Genomic DNA, 17,887 nt, shown 5'->3' on the forward strand with positions numbered 1-17,887 from the left:
ATGGGGATTACAACTGGAGATGAGATTTGGGTGGGGACACGAAGCCTAACCATATCACCAGGGATGGGGTTGGGTGGGGAGGAAATGGGGAGATGTAGCTTAAAGGACACAAAGAAGCAGATATGTGGGATGAACAAGTCTAGAGACCTAATGTACAACATGAGGACTATAGGCAATAAAACTGTGCTGTAATAGGGATTTTTGTTAAATAAGTAGATTTTAGTTGCTATTGTCACTAAAAAGTAACTACATGAGATGATGGATATGTTAATTTGCTTCACTACAGTAACCATTTTACTATTTATATGTATCTCATAACATCATGTTGTAAACCTCAAATATACACAATGAAATTTATTTTAAAAATAAAAAGTATGTTTGGTGACCATCGTATATCTTTTTTTGCGAATTGCCTGTTCATGTCTTTTTCCCGCTTGTCTGTAAGGTTTTTAGGCCCTTGTCTCTCAATTTTAATAGCCCTTTATATCAGGGATTAGCAAATGAGGGACCATAGGCTAAATGTGGCCCACCACCAGTTTTTTAAAATTTTTTTATTTATTTTATTTTTTTATTTTTGAGACAGAGTTTCACCCTTGTCGCCCAGGCTGGAGTCCAGTGGCGTGATCTTGGCTCACTGCAACCTGTGCCTCCCGGGTTCAAGCAATCCTCTTGCCTCAGTCTCCTGAGTAGCTGGGACTACAGGCGCATGCCACCACACCCAGCTAATTTTTTGTATTTTTAGTAGAGATGGGGTTTCACTGTGTTAACCAGGATGGTCTCGATCTCCTGACCTCATGATCCGCCCACCTCAGCCTCCCAAAGTGCTGGAATTACAGGCATGAGCCACCACTCCTGGCCCACCCACCAGTTTTTATAAATAAAGTTTTATTGTTACACACACACACACACTCATTTGTTTGCATATTGCCTGTACTGTTTTTACATTATAACTGCAGAGTTGATTGGGTATGACAGAGATCATACGATTCACAAAACCAGAAATATTTACTATCAGGCCCTGTCTTAGTCTGTTTGGGCTGCTATAACAGAGTACCCCAGACTGGGTAATGTATAAACAACAGAAATTTATTTTTCGCAGTTCTAGAGGCCAGAAGTCCAAGATCAAGGTGAAGGCCCAGTCTCTGCTTCCGAGATGGTGACTTGTTGCTGCATCCCCCAGATGCAGTGGGGAAGGTAGAAGGGCAGAAAAGGGCCTAAGCTACTTCCCTCCAGCCCTTTTATAAGTCATGAATCCATTATTTAATCAGTTCCCAAAAGGCCCCACGTCTTAATACCACCACAATGGAGATTAAGTTACAACACATACATTTTGGGGAACATTTAGACCATTACAAAAGGCCCTTTACAGGAAAAGTTTGTTGACCCCTCCTTCATACATTAGAGATTAGCCCTTGTCTGTAGTATATATTTCAAGTATTTTCTCCCAGTTTGTCAGTTGTCTTTTGACTTTGTTTATACTTTGCTGTGCACACTAAATAATTTTTAATGTAGTCAAATATATTCATCTTTGATTGCCTGTGGATTTTGAGTCATAGTTAGATACTTTCTCATGATGACTTGAAAGCCATGGTTTCATTCTGTTTGGGATGTTGATTTAGAATTTCCTTCCGCTTAATGATTGTTGGGAAGAACTTTCCTTAGTTATGTATGAAATTTCATTTCCTGATTTTCTGCAACAGCTCTCTTTGGACTGGATTTTTCTCTTGCCTTTTTGTTTGTTTGTTTTTTGTTTTTTTGAGACGGAGTCTTGCTCTGTTGCCCAGGCTAGAGTGCAGTGGCGCAATCTCGGCTCACTGCAAGCTCCACCTCCTGGGTTCACGCCATTCTCCTGCCTCAGCCTTCCTAGTAGCTGGGACTACAGGTGCCCGCCACCACACCTGGCTATTTATATATATATATATATTTTTTTTTTTAGTAGAGACGGGGTTTCACTGTGTTAGCCAGGATGGTCTCGATCTCCTGACCTCGTGATCTGCCCACCTCGGCCTCCCAAAGTGCTGGGATTACAGGTGTGAGCCACCGCGCCCGGCCTTCTCTTGCCTCCTTTTATGGCATTGGGTATTTAACAATAGGCCTAATTTAATGGTATGAAAAAAGTAGGTATAAAGGACAGTTTGGGACAATTGCAAAATTTCATTATGGAGTATGGATTCGGTAATAGTGTTGTATCATTGTTAAATTTCCTGCTTTTGATAATTTTACTGCATTTATCTTAAGAGAATATTCTTGTTATTAGGAGATACACACTCGAATATTTATGAATAAAAGGGAACAATGTTCCCTTTTTCATGGTTCAGAAAAAATTATACGTATAGCAAATGGGGTAAAATGTAAATTTTGGTAAGTTTGGTAAAGAATATATTGTAAGTTTTGTATACTATAATTGTTACTTTTCCATAATGCACAAATTATATCTCCCTAGACAGGTAGTGAGGTTGGAATTTAGTTTTTAGAGCAATGGACACTTCTGTGCTCCGTGAAGCACATATAAATGTTGTATTAACACATAATAGGAAAAATGCAAGCTTCATGGGGAAAGAGGATGTGTACTTAATACAGATGTTTCTCCATTTATGATGGAGGTTACATCCCTATAAACCTGTCATAAGTTGAAAATATCACTAGTTGAAAATGCATTTAACCTGCTGAACATTGTAGCTTAGCCTAATCTACCTTAAATGTGCTCAGAACACTTACATTAGCCTACAGTTAGGCAAAATCATCTAACATAAAGCCTATTTTATAATAAAGTGTTGAATAGCTCTTGTAATTTATTGGATACTGTACTAAAAGTGAAAAACAGAATGGTTGTATAAGTATTCAAAGTATGATTTCTATTGAACGCATATCATTTTTGCACTATTGTAAGGTAAAAAAAATCATAAGTTGAACCATTCTAAGCTGGGGACCATCTGTACTGAATTTGGTAATGAACTAGATTTTTTTTTTTCTTTGAGACAGAATCTGGCTCTGTTACCCAGGCTGGAGTGCAGTGGCATGATCTCAGCTCACTGCAACCTCTGCCTCCTGGATTCAAGCAATTCTCCTGCCTCAGCCTCCCGAGTAGCTGGGACTATAGGCATATGCCAGCATGCCTGGCTAATTTTTGTATTTTTAGTAGAGATGGGGTTTTACTATGTTGGCCATGCTGGTCTTGAACTTCTGACCTCAAGTGATTCCCCCTCCCCTCAACCTCCCAAATTGTTGGGATTCCAGGCGTGAGCCATCGCACCTGGCCAAAACTAGATTTTTAAAGACAATTTTTTCGGTAATTTGTGGCTTCAAGCTCATATACACAATTATTTTTACAGGTTGATGACTCTTCATTTCTACACTTATGTGTTGCTTATTGAATCTGAGACAGGAGACATAGATGCATTTTTTAACTGAGGAGTGTAATTTTTGCGTAAAACGTTGTTACTGTTTTTGCTTTAAACAATTATTTTAAAAGGATTTAAACATGATAAAGATGTCTTTTATATTTACCCACTGCTATGGAATGAACTGTGTCCCCCTAAAAGTCATGTTGAAGCCCTAACCTCCAGTATGTTGGTACTTGGAGATGGGGCCTTCGGGAGGTAATTAGGTCATGAGGGTAGAGCTCACATGCTGAAATTAACACCCGTATAAGAAGAGAGCTCCTCTTCCTCTCCTCCTCTCCTCCTCTCCTCCTTCTCCACCACAAATACAGCAAGAAGGCAGCCATCAGACAGAGAGTCCTCACCAGACACTGAATCTGCTGGTGCCTTCATCTTGGACTTCCCAGCCTCCAGAAATTGGGAATTAAATGTTTGTTTTTTTAATCTACCCAGTCTATGGTATTTTGTTATAGCAGCCCAAGTGAAGACACCCACCTATTTAACATATCCATTTGACATTTTCCTTCTGCCTTCTGATTTCACTTAATATTTCTTGTAATGCTGGTCATCTTAATTTATGACAGATATTTTTATGGGGCATAGAATTCTAGGTTGAGAGTTTTAATACTTTCAAGATGTCCTCTGGCTTGCTTTATTTCTGATAAATAGCCTATTGTTTTTCTTATCTATGTTTCTCTGTAGATAGTGTATCTTTTTGCTTTGATTTCCTTAAATATTTCCTATTTTCAATCACTTGTTTCTACACTTTAATTATGGTGGGCCTTGGTGTAATTTTCTTTAGGGGCCTATCATCCTCTTGGAATGAAGAGATCTCTACCTCTGTATCTTTTAAAGATATAATTGACATATAACAAACTTCACATATGTAAAGTACGTTCAATATATTTTTTCATGTGTATATATCTGTGGAACCATAACAGTAAAAATAAGAGCATATCCATAAACACAAAAAGTTTTCTCATATGCCTTTGAGATTCTTCCTATCTCCCCATATTTAGGCAACCACTGCCCTGCTTTCTGTCACCATGGATTAGCTTGCATTTTCTAGATGTGTGTATAAAGGAAGTTATACAATATGTAGTCTTTTGAGTCTGACTTCTTTCACTTAGCATAATTATTTTAAAATTCAGCAAACTTGTGTACATCAAGAAGTCATTCCTTTATTGCTGAGTAGTAGTCCATCTTATGGATATACCAGAATTTGTTTATCCATTTACCTGTTGATGGGCATTTGGGTTGTTTCCAGTTTTTGCTGTTCTAAATAAAACTACTATGAACATTTGCATGCATGCTTTTGTATGCATACATATTTCCTTTCCTTTCGGGTTAATACTTAGGAGTGAAATGGCTAAGTGATGTGGTAGGTACATGTTAAACCTTTAAAGAAATTGCCAAACTGTTTTCCAAAGTTGTACTATTTTACATTCCCACCAGCAGTGTAGGAGACTTCCACCTCCTCTGCATCCTTGCCAAGACTTGGTATGGTTGGTCTTTTTAATTTTAGCCATTCAAACAGGTATAGTGTTATCTCATTGTGGTTTTAATTTGCATTTTCCTAGTGACTAACGATATTGAGCACCTTTTCATGTACTTATTTGCCATCTGTATATTTTCTTTGGTGAAATGTGTGTTCAAATATTTTCTCTATATTTTAATTTGGCCTCACTTTCTATGAATTGGTGGCTCTATTCCCAGCTTATTTTACCATATATAGGTATAGCTACCTTACTCCCTCCACCAAAGTTAGGAGAACATTATGACTTTAACCAAATAACTTTTCATGCCTCACTCTGACCTCCTTGAGACTACTCTACAGAACTCAAACTTAGAATTCTTTATAGATGGGTCATATCTGAGACTGAATAAGGATAATTTCAAGCTGGATATGCTGTAACCACTTCCTAAGATCCTATTAAATTCAATCCCCTTCCTGAAGTCAAGTCAGCAAAAGGAAGTGAACTTACAGGCTGGACTTCAGCCTGGAAGTGAGCAAGGGGTAAAAGAGCTAACACATACACAGACTGCAGGTATACGTGTGGTGCGGTTTATGATTGCCACATGATATGGCAACAACAGGATTTCCTAACTGCTGCTGGTACTCGTAAGCATAGTGAGCACATTTGAGCGTTTCTAGATGTCTTTCTCCTCCCCATGGAATTCATTTCACCTGAATTCAGTTAGTTCACCAAATTAAAGATGACTTGGTAACTCCAGATTACTTCTAAGAAATCTTCAGCAAATTGCAGTCACAAGTAAGTAACAGATTCAGAAAAAAAGATATTGGGAGAGAACTGGATGTGTTCTTTATGGAGACAGCAAAACAGTTCCTTGATTTCTCCAGAAATTATCCATTCTCTGGGATGGGTGTTGGTAAAAATTTGCACACTGTGGCCCATCATAGTCAAGAAAATGTAAAACTATTCTGGGACAACATTGGTGGGGAGATTTTAATCAGGTAGTAGACGAGGTCTCCAATGAACATTCCACCTGCCAGACTCACAGCCCTGGAAAAACTATAAAAATGGGACATAGGAACTACAGTCTTGAGGACTTTTTGAACATTGACAAATGGATTTTATATAACTTCTTACTGATAGAGGCTGGCAAGGTAGAGTCCCTGCCAAAAACCTCACCTTTGAGCTGAAAAGCTTGAAACCCATGGCCTAAAGTGAAAACTTCTATCCCTGTTGGCCCACTCTCTCCCAATTGGTTCTTTCTGAATAATGCCTTTTTACCAATCAAATGTTGCTTTTACCAAGATCACCCCTGGCCTGCCCCACCGCCCCAGTCCTGTGCCTATAAAGACCCCAGACTCAGTTGGTAGAAGAGAGAGAGACAATTTGATTTCAGAGAGAGGCAACCTGACTTCAGAGGGATGGCTGGACTTCGGAGAAGAGCTGGCCAGAGACAGCCAGACTCTGGGGGAAGATTACCTGTCTGTCTCGTCCCCTTTTCAGCTCCCACTGAGAGCCACTTTCATCACTCAATGCAATTCTCTGCATTCACTGTCCCTCAATTTGTCCGTGTGACCTCATTCTTCTTGGGCACTGGACAAAAGCTTGGGACTCATCGAGTGCAGGTACCTAAAAAAGGCTGTCAGAATGGTCCTTTGCTCTCGCTGGCAGAGGGCAGCCACCCCATGTGATGGTACCACTGAGCTGATAACACACTGCTGTCCATGGATGATGGGGCTAAGAGAGCATTATAATATGCCCTCTGGGGCTTCAGGGGTTGCAGGCACCCCCCTGGGTGCTGCCACGGGGCCCACCTGGAGCTCGTTCCTGCTGGTGCCCAAAGCAGCTGGCCAGATCCCACACTCACTCGCTAGCATTCTCCCTCTCATAAAGGGTTGAGTGTGGTGGGCTGAGTAAGTGGGGCACCACCATCACAAGTCCAGTGAGGGGTCGAGAGAATTCCTGCATCACTACATCATGTGGATCTGGACACATATTTACTGTTTTCTGCCTTTTCTTTGGTTGGCCAAAAGCTTCCCCTGTTTGAAAAGCAGTGGCTCTGTGGCTAAAAACAGTAGGTTTTGCTTTCCTACTTGGGAATTCCCTACTTACTTCTCTTACTGGCTGAGGTACTAAATTTATGGGGACCATAATTAAGGAATTTTGTAAGGTGCTGCCTATTAGCCAAAAATTACACTTTCCTTACCATCCCTAATCCTCAGAAAAAACTGAAAGAGGTACTTTAAAATTAAAACTTGCTAAACTCTCTGAAGACTTATAATTACCTTGGCCTAAGGTTCTCCAATTGGCCCAATTGACCATCTGGTGTTCTTCTGGCAAACGTAGATTGTTATCTTATGAACTTGTTACAGCCAGACCAGTGAAATTGGACATTACATCTCTTATTTTAGACTCTACTTTGTTGCAAGCAGATATGGCTCAATAATATAAAGGACTAATGGTATATACTCAGATTCATCATCAACAGGTTCAAATTGCCTTTTCAAAGGAGCCACCTTCTAAGCCTCTGCATGACTTACAACTAGAAGGTTTATTCTAATGGAAGAGACACGAATGAAAAACTGCTCTGGAGCTCCACTGGAAGGGCCTCTACCAGGTCCTCCTTACCACAGCTAAGTTATAAGGAATAGATAATTGGGTCTATGTCTCCTAGATAAAGAGACATTGACCTTTGATGGACTGGACTTCTACTTTCACTGGAAACTGAGAGATCCCTTGTAACACTTCTGAGGCAGACAATGGCATGAAGGAGACATTTCCCCAAGGATATAGGAACAAGCAGATGACCTTAAACAGTGCACAGCTTCTGCTAAAGATGATGGAACAAAATATCTTTTTGATCTTTGTTATTTTCCTTTTCTTCCTAGCCTTGTTTCTTATCCTTTACCTTTTAATTTCTGAATTTGTGCATCTCTATAGAATTACAGTAGTTCTTCCTTATCCATGAGAGATGATTTCAAGACCCCAAGTGGATGCCTGAAACCACAGATAGTATCAAACCCTATATATACTATGTTCTTCCCTATACATACATATCTATGATAAAGTTTAATTTGTAAATTAGGCACAATAAGAGATTAATAACAACAATAACAAAGTAGAACGATTATAACAATATACTATAATAAAAGTTATGTGAATGTGGTCGCTCTTTGTCTCTCCCTAAATATCTTATTGTACTGTACTCGTCTATTTTCAGTTTTCAGACCACAGTTGATTACGGGTAACTAAAATCATGAAAAATAAAATTGCAGATAAAGGGAGACTATTGTATCTCTAAGTGCTGGGCATAAAAATGCCGTTTCCTTTTTTTTTTTTTGAGATAGGGTCTTGCTCTGTCACCCAGACTGGAGTGCAGTGGCACAATTATAGCTCACTGCAGCCTTGATTTTTCAGGCTCAAGCAATCCTTCTGCCTCAGCCTCCCAAGTAGCTGGGACTATAGGCACAATACCATGCCCGGCTAATTTTTAATTTTTTTTTGTAGAGATGGGTTCGCACTATGTTGCCCAGGCTGGTCTTGAACTCCTGGCCTCAAGCAGTCCTCCTGCCTTGGCATCCCAAAGGGCTAGGATTACAGGCATGAGCCACTGCACCCTCTCCTTATTTCTCTGCTACATTTCATTTCTCTTCTCTCCTTTCCTTAATGCCCAAAGTTCTTGGATTTTTTTAAGATTTATGATTATGAAGCTAATGTCACCTATGATTTTTGCTTTTGCTCACTTTTTTTTTTTCTGTCAGTTCCATTGTACCTTCACAAATACTACTCGTTCCTGACTTGTTCTTGACCCTGAGAGAACTCTCCAACCATTATTGCTGTTGTTTAGGGCATAGTCCCCAAACTGGGTCTCTGACAAATCTCCAAGATTAACAAATTATATTCTGAAGAGGTAGAACTTGTTTTTCTGGAAAGGCTGAAGCAGGTGGATGTTGTTGGTCTGGCCTCAACACTATCTTCACCCAGGCAAACCACAATGATAAAAGTGTGAGTGTTTTTTAGATGCTGGAGAGAACCCCCAAGTGATTCGTATTTTGTTTTGAGGTCTAAGGATTGCTGATTTTTGCCAGCAAATTGGACGGGGTCATGTTGCCTTTCCCATCTCTTTCCTCTTTCTGACTATACAATTGGACTGAGTTTGAGCAGTTTATCACATTTTTAGTTCAGAAGTTAATCCTAGTTCCCAAGCCAGAAGAACAATCCACCCTCTGAAAAAATGCCCATTCTTAGTAGGTGATGAAAGGGACTGTGTGAAGAAGCTGAAAGACTTGGAATCAATCGAAGTGAGATCTCCACACTCAGGGAATGTTTTATGTTGCATCCATCCCTTAAGAGATTAGCCCTGTGGACTATTCAAGTTCTACACAATGCCTAGTTTTCCATGCCTTCATTTGTGAAGCCACCCAAGCCACTAACCATGTTACCAAAAATATTGACAGACTCAAGAAATTCAGGAACTCCAGAAGGCTGGTGCTCATCACTGACTGGCATTATAGATCATCCTGGCATCTATGGGAGGTGTATGCACTGCTGTTGAGGATGATTGACATATACAGATTCCAAAAACCTTTCTGATGTCTTTTTGGTGAATCAACACATCTGTGAAGCCAACCAAAACATTTATCAGGTAAGCAACAGAGTTCTGATTCCTAGGACCTATGGGTTGCCATCAGGTAGCTAGGGATGGGAAATGTTTCCCTGGATATTCTGAACAGGGACATCATTCTGAGGATATACTTTTCTCCAAAGGCTCGGGAGCTTTTACTATTTTTCCTGATAGGAGTATCTCTAATCAAATGCATTCTATCATGTTTAATTCAGACCACCAGTACTGTCCTGTCCAAACAGATGATCCAAACTACAATTAAGGAACAAAAGATCAAAGAACAAACTGCTCCTCCACTGCTCATCGTGGGAGCCTTCTTTACTTAGTTCTTGAATTTTATACATTCCTGTACTTTTGCTTTATCTCTCTATAGATTTGGCCAGTGAAGAAAGGAGTTTATTTTGGCCAAGAGGAAGAGTTATAAAAGAATGAAAACAAACCTCAGTTTTTCTTGTTTCAACCTTTGCCTCCTTTCCCTTGTTTTCTCATTCTCCACTCCACGCCCACTTTTTAAAAACTATCTCCTTCCCTCTTGAACCTTAAAAAACTGTGAGGATTAAAAAAAACAGCTCTCAAAGAACTGTTCTGAAAGTTGCAGGCATGGGATTGCACCAATAATCCTGAGCAAAAGGCATGAAAAACTGGATCAATTTCTCAGTGGTTCCAACCAGAAGTTTTCAGCAGGTACAGATAAAAAAAATTACAACTGGGACCAGACTGCAGTCATATACCCCTCTGTTCTTCTTGCCTAACGTAAACTAATTCTGCTTCAGTACAGGAAGCTTCTTGTTCTTAAGTTTTTCACTGATGCACATCAGTTGAATAAAATATTTAAACACTATTTGAGTGACTTTTTTTTCCTCTTGATAGGGTCATGTTGTGGTAATTAAGGGGTTAATTAAGCAAAAGGATATAACAATCTTGAATGTTAAGGGATCTAATAACAAACAGAGCTTCAAAATATGTCAAATAAAACCTGATAGAGCTGCAAGGAGAGATACATAAATTTACAATTACAGTCAAATATTTCAACACTCCTATCTTAATAATTAATAGAATAAGTAGACAGAAAATAAGTACATACAGTCCCAGCTACTTGGAAGGCTGAGGTGGGAGGATCGCTTGAGCCCAGGAGATGGAGTCTGTAGTGAGCCGAGATTGTGCCACCGCACTACAGCCTGGGCGACAGAGACCCTGTCTCAAAAAAAAAAAAAAAAAATTAACTTTAATTCTTTAAAAGCCTGACTTTTTTTCTTCAGTTGACAGTATTTTTCAGTTCTAAAATTTTCATTTGGAAATTTTATGATGGCAGAGCCCTCATGAACTAATCACCTTCCAAAAGCCACACCTCTTAATACTGCCACATTAAGGATTAAGTTCCAACCTACGAAGGTTGGGAGACACATTCAGACCATAGCAGGCCCTCTCCATTTTCTCCTGAACACGCATGCAGATTTGCTCATGTGCAGTCTTCCAGACCACTTGGGATAAGTAGGATCTTATCGAGGCCTTTTTTGTCTGTCTCATTCCCTGTATCTTCCTGTTAAATTTATTACTGAACTGTTGACTTATTACTTACCCCAGTCAGTATCAAGACCTCAGAATGTCTCTGATATTGACCTTTCCTGGTCGTTAGCCACTGAGATCACTGTTGTTTTATTGTTTGTTTGTTTTTGTTTTGAGACGGAATCTTGCTCTGCCGCCCAGGCTGGAGGGCAATGGTGCAATCTCAGCTCACTGCAACTTCAGCCTCCCTGGTTTAAGCAATTCTCTGCCTCAGCCTCCCCAGTAGCTGGGATTACAGGTGCCCGGCTAATTTTTTTTTGTATTTTTAGTAGAGACGGGGTTTCACCATCTTGCCCAGGCTGATCTTGAACTCCTGACCTTGTGATCCACCCGCCTCAGCCTCCCAAAGTACTGGGATTACAGGTGTGAGCCACCCCGCCCAGCCATATTCAGAATTTTTATAAGGGCCAGGAGTAACACTTTTGTTTCTTGACAGATTTTTCCCAAGTCCATTTAATAACTAGATTTTTATGTTCCACTTGCCCTGAGGATTGGAGATGGTATGGGGCATGAAATTTTAATGAGTACTCCAGAGATTTTGCAAGCAAGAGGTTTATCTCTGATGTAAAATGAGTTTCTTTGCCTGACTCGATCCATAAAGGGATGCCAAAGTGAGGTATAATCTCAGTTATCAATTTCTTCACCATTGTTTTGCCATTAGGACCTCTAATCCGTCCATGAAACCTGCAGACTATAGCCAAAGAGCAGGAAAAGCCAAGGCTGGAAGTAAATCTATGAAATGTATCTGGAGTGCTGCAAGGAGAAGCATGGGCCTTGGAAGACTGCCTGAGGAGTGTTGGTTTCCTCCAAAAAATGTGATGAGATTTACAAGTAATGCACTGGGAAATAATTTGGACAGACATTTTGTAGATCCCAGGGTAAAATCAATTATTCTTTAGTTCCTCAACTATCCCCCATATGCACATATGTCCCATCTGATGAGACATAAGTACAAGCCAAAAGGTTAAATGAAAAGGGTCCACAGGAAGTCCATTTGGCCCAATATACAATCCATCTGATAATTACTTGGCACCCTTTTGTACCCATTTATCTTTTTCATATTTTGGAGCATTTGCCTGAAAATGAATAATATCAATTAGGGATAAATGTAAGTTTATAAATTGGGTGGAAAAATAAAAAGGGGGTCAGTTTTTGGCTGTGTGCTTAGCAGCCTTTTCTCTCCTATCATTCCTAAAGATATGGTATCAGTCTCCTTAGTGTGGGATGGACAATGAACAATAGCAATTTTAGTATGAAAGTGAACAGCCTGTGATAAAGCAGCGATTATATGTCCATTAGCAATAGGAGTACCAGCAGAGGTTCAGAATCCACGGGATTTCCAGATTGTGCCAACAGCATGACAGACTCCAAGAGCATATCGGAGTCAGTGTAAATAGTGGCAGTTTTTCCTTTTACCAATGTGCAAACTCTAATAAGAGCTATAAGTTCAGAAGCCTGGGCTGACTTTATAGTCAGCAAAGAGTATCCCTCAAGCATTTCATGTGGGGAAACTGTGGTATAGCCAGTTATTATGTTTCCCTTAAAATTAAATTTGCAAGAACCATTACGAAATAGCAGCACGGCTAGGTTGTCTAAAGGAGAGTCTGAGAGATCCCTTTATGGCTTTCAATCCATTTCTATAGCTGCTAGGCAATCAAGTGGAATGGAATGAGGCTCTTCATCATCAGGGAGGGGTAGGAGTGTAGCAGGATTTAGTGTCACAAAGGCGTAAGATGATGGAGGGATTGGTTCACAGGGCTTGCTCCTAGGTGCTCTGTCCATGTGTAGAGAGGTGCTGCATCTTAAGAACTTGGAAGAGAGTGGACACAGCATGGGAAACATAGAAGTGGATGGGGGAGCCTAATGTATGGGTGCTGACACCCATACATTAGGTAATACAGTAATTAGGGCGGCAGCTGATGCTACTGCATGCAGGCATGGGGGCGTTTCTGCTGCCACAGTATTCCATTGGCATGAGAAATATGCTACAGGTTGTATCGGAGAGGCAAAGGGTTGCCCTAGAATACCTGCAGCAATCTCACTATTTTCATGACAATAGAGGTGAAAACGTTTATCAAAATTAGGTAAGCCAAGAGCAGGGGGTAGGACAATCCTAATTTTGAGGCTCCAAAAGAAGTTAATGCCTCTGAAGGCCAGAGAATGGTCTCTGGAGTGGCATCTGGAAGGAGGGCATATAGTGGGTTGGCAATAGCCACAAAACTAGGACTCCATGGTGGTCAATAGCCAGCTGCCCCTAGAAATTTACACAGCTGCTTTTTCATTTTAGGGAGAGGAATGGATAAAACTGACTTGAGGTATTTTGGGGTGAACTTCTGAGTGCCCTGAGGTATTTCATGTTCTAAGTAAGTAACAGTTGTTTGCACTAACTGAAGTTTAGATCTAGAGGCTTTATGGCTTCAGTCAGCTAGTGCCTTTAGGAGAGTGAGGGAGCGTCTTTAAGGGTATCCTATTTAGTTTGGTTACAAAGCAAAAGGGCAAGGTCATCAATATATTGCACAGGAATGGAGTCTTGGGTGAAGGCTACAGAATCCAAGTAGGCTTTAAGGATTAGAGAGAGTTTTGAGAGTGACTCACAATATCCCTGAAGCATGCGAGTCCATGTTAATTGCCTCCCTCTAAATGTAAATGAAAAGAGAAACTGAGTCAGGGTGCAACGGAAAGGAAAAGAAAGCTGAGCAGAGGTCAACTACATCACCAGGAATTGAGGTAGGGATAGTAGCTGCATTGGGGATAACGGGGTGGTGGGGAATTACAAATCTTGTACAACTTACAAATCTTGTAAAAATAGATTTGATCTGCATTGGAAGCAATTTTTTCTTCTTTCTTTACTGGTAAGGTTGGGGTGTTACAGGGTGCTGCAAAAGGGAGTCTATGATAGGTTCAATTCCTCTCTCTGCATCTCGTGAGAAGGGGTACTGAGCTACTACTGATGGGAAATGTTTGTTCCTTTTTCATGCAATGTGTACCGGTTCTGTACTCAGTAGTAGTCCAATCTCACTTGCACATTAAGCCCAGAGACAAGCTGGGACATCTTTTAAGATTGCATCCTCTTTAGAGGAATTTAAATCAAAGGGGGTTTCCATGAGAGAGCGTGTTAACTGTTTACCAAGGTTAATAGAAAGTTTGAAGTTTGGGCTGAAGGCAGAGACATAAAAACGCCTTCCTTATTACATTGTATGGCAGCATTAAACCTACATAATAAATCCCTACCTAAAAAGTTTGCTAAGTTAGGAGTCAGAAACTAGAAAGGCATGGCAGGTGTTGAGAGGGAAAAGGATGTTGGGGTGTCCTGAGATATGGGCAATGAAATAGGTTGCCCAGAGATTCCAATAGCTTGAATAGAGGCAGAGGTAACAGGTAGAGATAATTCTTCTGAGTGAATAGTAGAGGAAGTCCTATCAGTGTCAATTAAATCCAGTTCTTAATCCTCTACTTTAAGTTCAATGGTGGGCTTTGAGGTGCAACTGAGGATCAGCTGACCCCATCAATCAATGTAGTATTGTCCCAAAGGAGGGGAATGATGAGCCTTCTAAAGGTGTTGGATTCTAGGGAGAGTTTCTTCCGTTTTTTTTGTTTGTTTTGTCCAAGACAGCGATTTTTCCAATGCCTCTGCTTTTTGCAATATCTGCAAATTTCAGAAGGCAAACTAGAAAAACCTTGTGGCTGACCAAAGATATGAAAGAACTTTGAGTCATTCTTAGAGGCACGCCTTTGTTTCTGTAACAATTCAAGCTGCAAGATGACTTGATTTTAGTTCTTTTTTCCCTTTATTTTCTTGCAAGCTGTTTTCAAATAATTGAGTGCCTGCTTCCATTATAATGCTTACAGACTGACCATCCCAACCACTATACTAGTTTGGATTTGCCTTTTTGTATCAAGAAGATTTCCGACCAGAGAAGAAACTGGAATATTTCTATACTCTGGAGCTTCAGGATCTAATGCCGCATGCCTTTGAAAACCTCGTATACATCTCTTGACAAATGCCTTGGGGTGCTCTCCCTCGTTCTGAACACATAATTCAACATTAGACAAATTTACCTTGGGAGGAGAGCCTCTGATATTGTCCCTATCAGGCCCCTGAATATCAGCAACTAGCTGGGCGATCTCCTCATTTGCAGGAGGGCCAGGAAGGGGCTCCGGCCATCTGTTCACTCTGTGGAGGGAGTTTTCCCCAGGAGGCCGTCTGGCCTGTCTAATAACTGCAGTATGATCATAAGAGGGAAATACACCCCTTAGCAGCCAGTCAAGGTCTCTATGTATGGGGTTACAGATGGCCAATGATCTCTCCAACTATTCTCTGAACTTGGTAGGTCCTTCTGAAAGTGGGGGCAAAATAGCTTTATAATTTAAAATATCTGTTGCTGTCCAGGAGACATGAATTCTTTGAGAAAGGAGTCCAGGATACATTTACAGAGGGCATTGCATAGAGAGGTCTGGAGCTGATGGAGTCTGATTACAAAGACTTGGGAAATAAGAGAGGTTTCAAGGCACAGAAAAACAAGTCTTGTTGAGTGTCCTTGGAGCCTGTGCCAGATTTATTTCATGGTAGTCAGTTCTTACATAAATGACCTCTAAGCTTCAGGTTTTAGGACCAGGCCTGATTCGGGCTTTTAAGATCAGGAGGGTTTTTGTAAATCATCCAGGGAAAGAGAGATAAAAGAAGGCAGCTGGATGTCTAAGGAGGTTTTCCGGGGTTTGGAGGAGCGGAGGGAATTTGTTGAGAAGATAGAGGAGGAGGGAGAGGCTGAGGAGATGGGGCTGGATCTTGAGGAGGGGGGCTCAGATCAGGGGCCCAGAGAGTGAATAGATCCTCTGGTGGGTCAGGGACATGGAGTTGGGGGGTGAGTGGAGAAGGGGGATTTATAGTGGGAAGGGGGATTTATAGTGGGAGCAGATTTCAACTTGTTCTAGGTCTGCTTTTGTTCTTTAATTTTGTTAAGGAAATTTTTAGGGCTAGTCATAACACTTTTCTGAGTTCTTTGTTCTGTCTGATCTTCCCATAAATACAATAAGCAAATAGTTTAGAATAAGCGTTCTCTAAAATTGTTTTCAAATAAATTTCAAATAAAATTTTTCTTTCTAATTCAAAGGATCTGTCTTCTGGTCATTGACAATTAGGATCTTCATTGGTGTATAGATTCCAATTGCGACTTAATTCAATAAGACTTTTATGGAAAGACCACGTGGTAACTTTCCAGGCTTAGGAGAAATCTTTACTAGGGATGCAAGGAGTGTTCCTGGAGTGGGTGCAGAAGATGCAGCCCCCATGATTCAAAAATTCATTCTCAGAGATAGATTAAGAAAGCAAAGACCTTGGCTGGTGCAGTGGCTCATGCTTGTAACCCCAGCATTTTGGGAGGCCAAGGCCAGAGGATTGTTTGAGCCCAGGAGTTTGAGGACAGCCTGGGCAACATAATGAGATTCCTGTCTCTATAAAAAAATGTAAAAATTAGCTGGATGTCATGGTACGCTCGTAGTCTCAGGTACTTGAGAGGCTGAGGTGGAGGATCACTTGAGCCTGGGAAGTTGAGGCTGCAGTAAGCTGTGATCATGCCACCGCTCTCCAGCCTGTACTACAGAGTGAGACCTTGTCTCAAAGGAAGAAAATGATTACAGAATAAATAAATTTTTCATAAGTTTTAAAAAAGAAAAAAGAAAACAAAGAATTTTGTGGCTACAGGCGGTTAAGGGTCTCTGGGCTGATGGGATTGCTCCTGGGATTGCAGTCAAGTAGAGATTTAGCTGGGCCACATGGTTGCTAGCTGGGTATGCAGTGGGGTCTGCAGTTGGTGGTTCCAGTACCAGAGTCCTAGGTGGGTGTGGATCCTGCATGGTGTCTGGGCCAATAGGATTGCTTCCAGGACCTTGGTCAGTGGGACTGGTGTTGGGACAAGGATCCACTTCAAGGTCTGCAGTTGAGTACACAGACAGTAGCCCTGTTACCAGGTGTGTGGATGCACATGACTCCCACCAGTTCCCTGGGCCATCTCCTGCTGGGTTACTGGGTAGGTCACTAGACAGGCAGGATTGGCTCCGGAATGTGGCTGAGAGAGGCTAGAACCAAGTCACAGGGCTGCTTCAGAGTCCACAGCTGGGACTGACATCTGCAGTTCTGCCTCTGGAAATATGGATAGGTGTGCCTCCTGCTGGGTTCCTGTATGGGCATGACTGCTCCCAGACCATGGCTGACAGGTCTTTTTCAGTGATGGTTTCTGTTAGTTTATTTTTTCCCTTGAATGGGCCATACTTTCCTGTTTCTTTGTATGCCTTCTGATTTCTTGTTGAAAACTGGACATTCAAATGTAGTAATGTAATAACTCTGTATATCAGATGCTCCCCTTTCCTCAAGGCTATTATTTATTTACTTGTTTATTTAATTGTTGTAGGCTGTCTCTGTGCTGAGAATCAGCCTGAAGTGTAAACGCAGTTTTCTCAGGTCTTTACTAAGCCTGAGTCCCTTCCCCTGGGCATGTGTGGTGACTTTCTAATTTCCCCCATATGTATGGTTGCTTTTGAGTGTACTATGGCTGGCTCCCAAAAAAGGGAAAAAGAGAAAAATGAGAGAGAAAGGCACTGACCCTTTAAATCTCCTGGAAATCACATCTCCTGGGGGTGGGTGGATGGGAGGTGAAGTTTTTTGCTTGTTTGTTTGTTTGTTTGTTTTTTGAGACAGAGTCTCGCTCTATCGCCCAGGCTGGAGTGCAGTGGCGTGATCTTGGCTCACTGCAACCTCCAGGAGGTGAGGCTTTCAACAGTAGTGGGAGGTGTAACAAAAATGGCTGCTAATTCATTTTCTGCAATTCTGTGATCGGAAGCAGTGA

At 41.1% G+C, this 17,887-nt stretch overlaps 1 protein-coding gene and 1 long non-coding RNA gene across 2 annotated transcripts in view; one reads left to right on the forward strand and one right to left on the reverse strand.

The window, feature by feature from the left end:
* Nucleotides 1-17,887, reverse strand: part of ZNF41 (zinc finger protein 41) — a 333,150-nt gene that overhangs the window by 238,780 nt on the left and 76,483 nt on the right. The gene's annotated exons all lie outside the window — the stretch shown is intronic.
* LOC134735966 (uncharacterized) overlaps nucleotides 15,178-17,887 on the forward strand; it is a 29,400-nt gene continuing 26,690 nt past the window's right edge. The window contains exon 1 of the long non-coding RNA XR_010119578.1: nucleotides 15,178-15,372. This is a non-coding gene — a long non-coding RNA (uncharacterized lncRNA). The remainder of the gene's footprint in view (nucleotides 15,373-17,887) is intronic.

This window comes from Symphalangus syndactylus, chromosome X (genome assembly GCF_028878055.3).
Source record: "Symphalangus syndactylus isolate Jambi chromosome X, NHGRI_mSymSyn1-v2.1_pri, whole genome shotgun sequence".
Lineage (NCBI taxonomy): Eukaryota > Metazoa > Chordata > Mammalia > Primates > Hylobatidae > Symphalangus > Symphalangus syndactylus.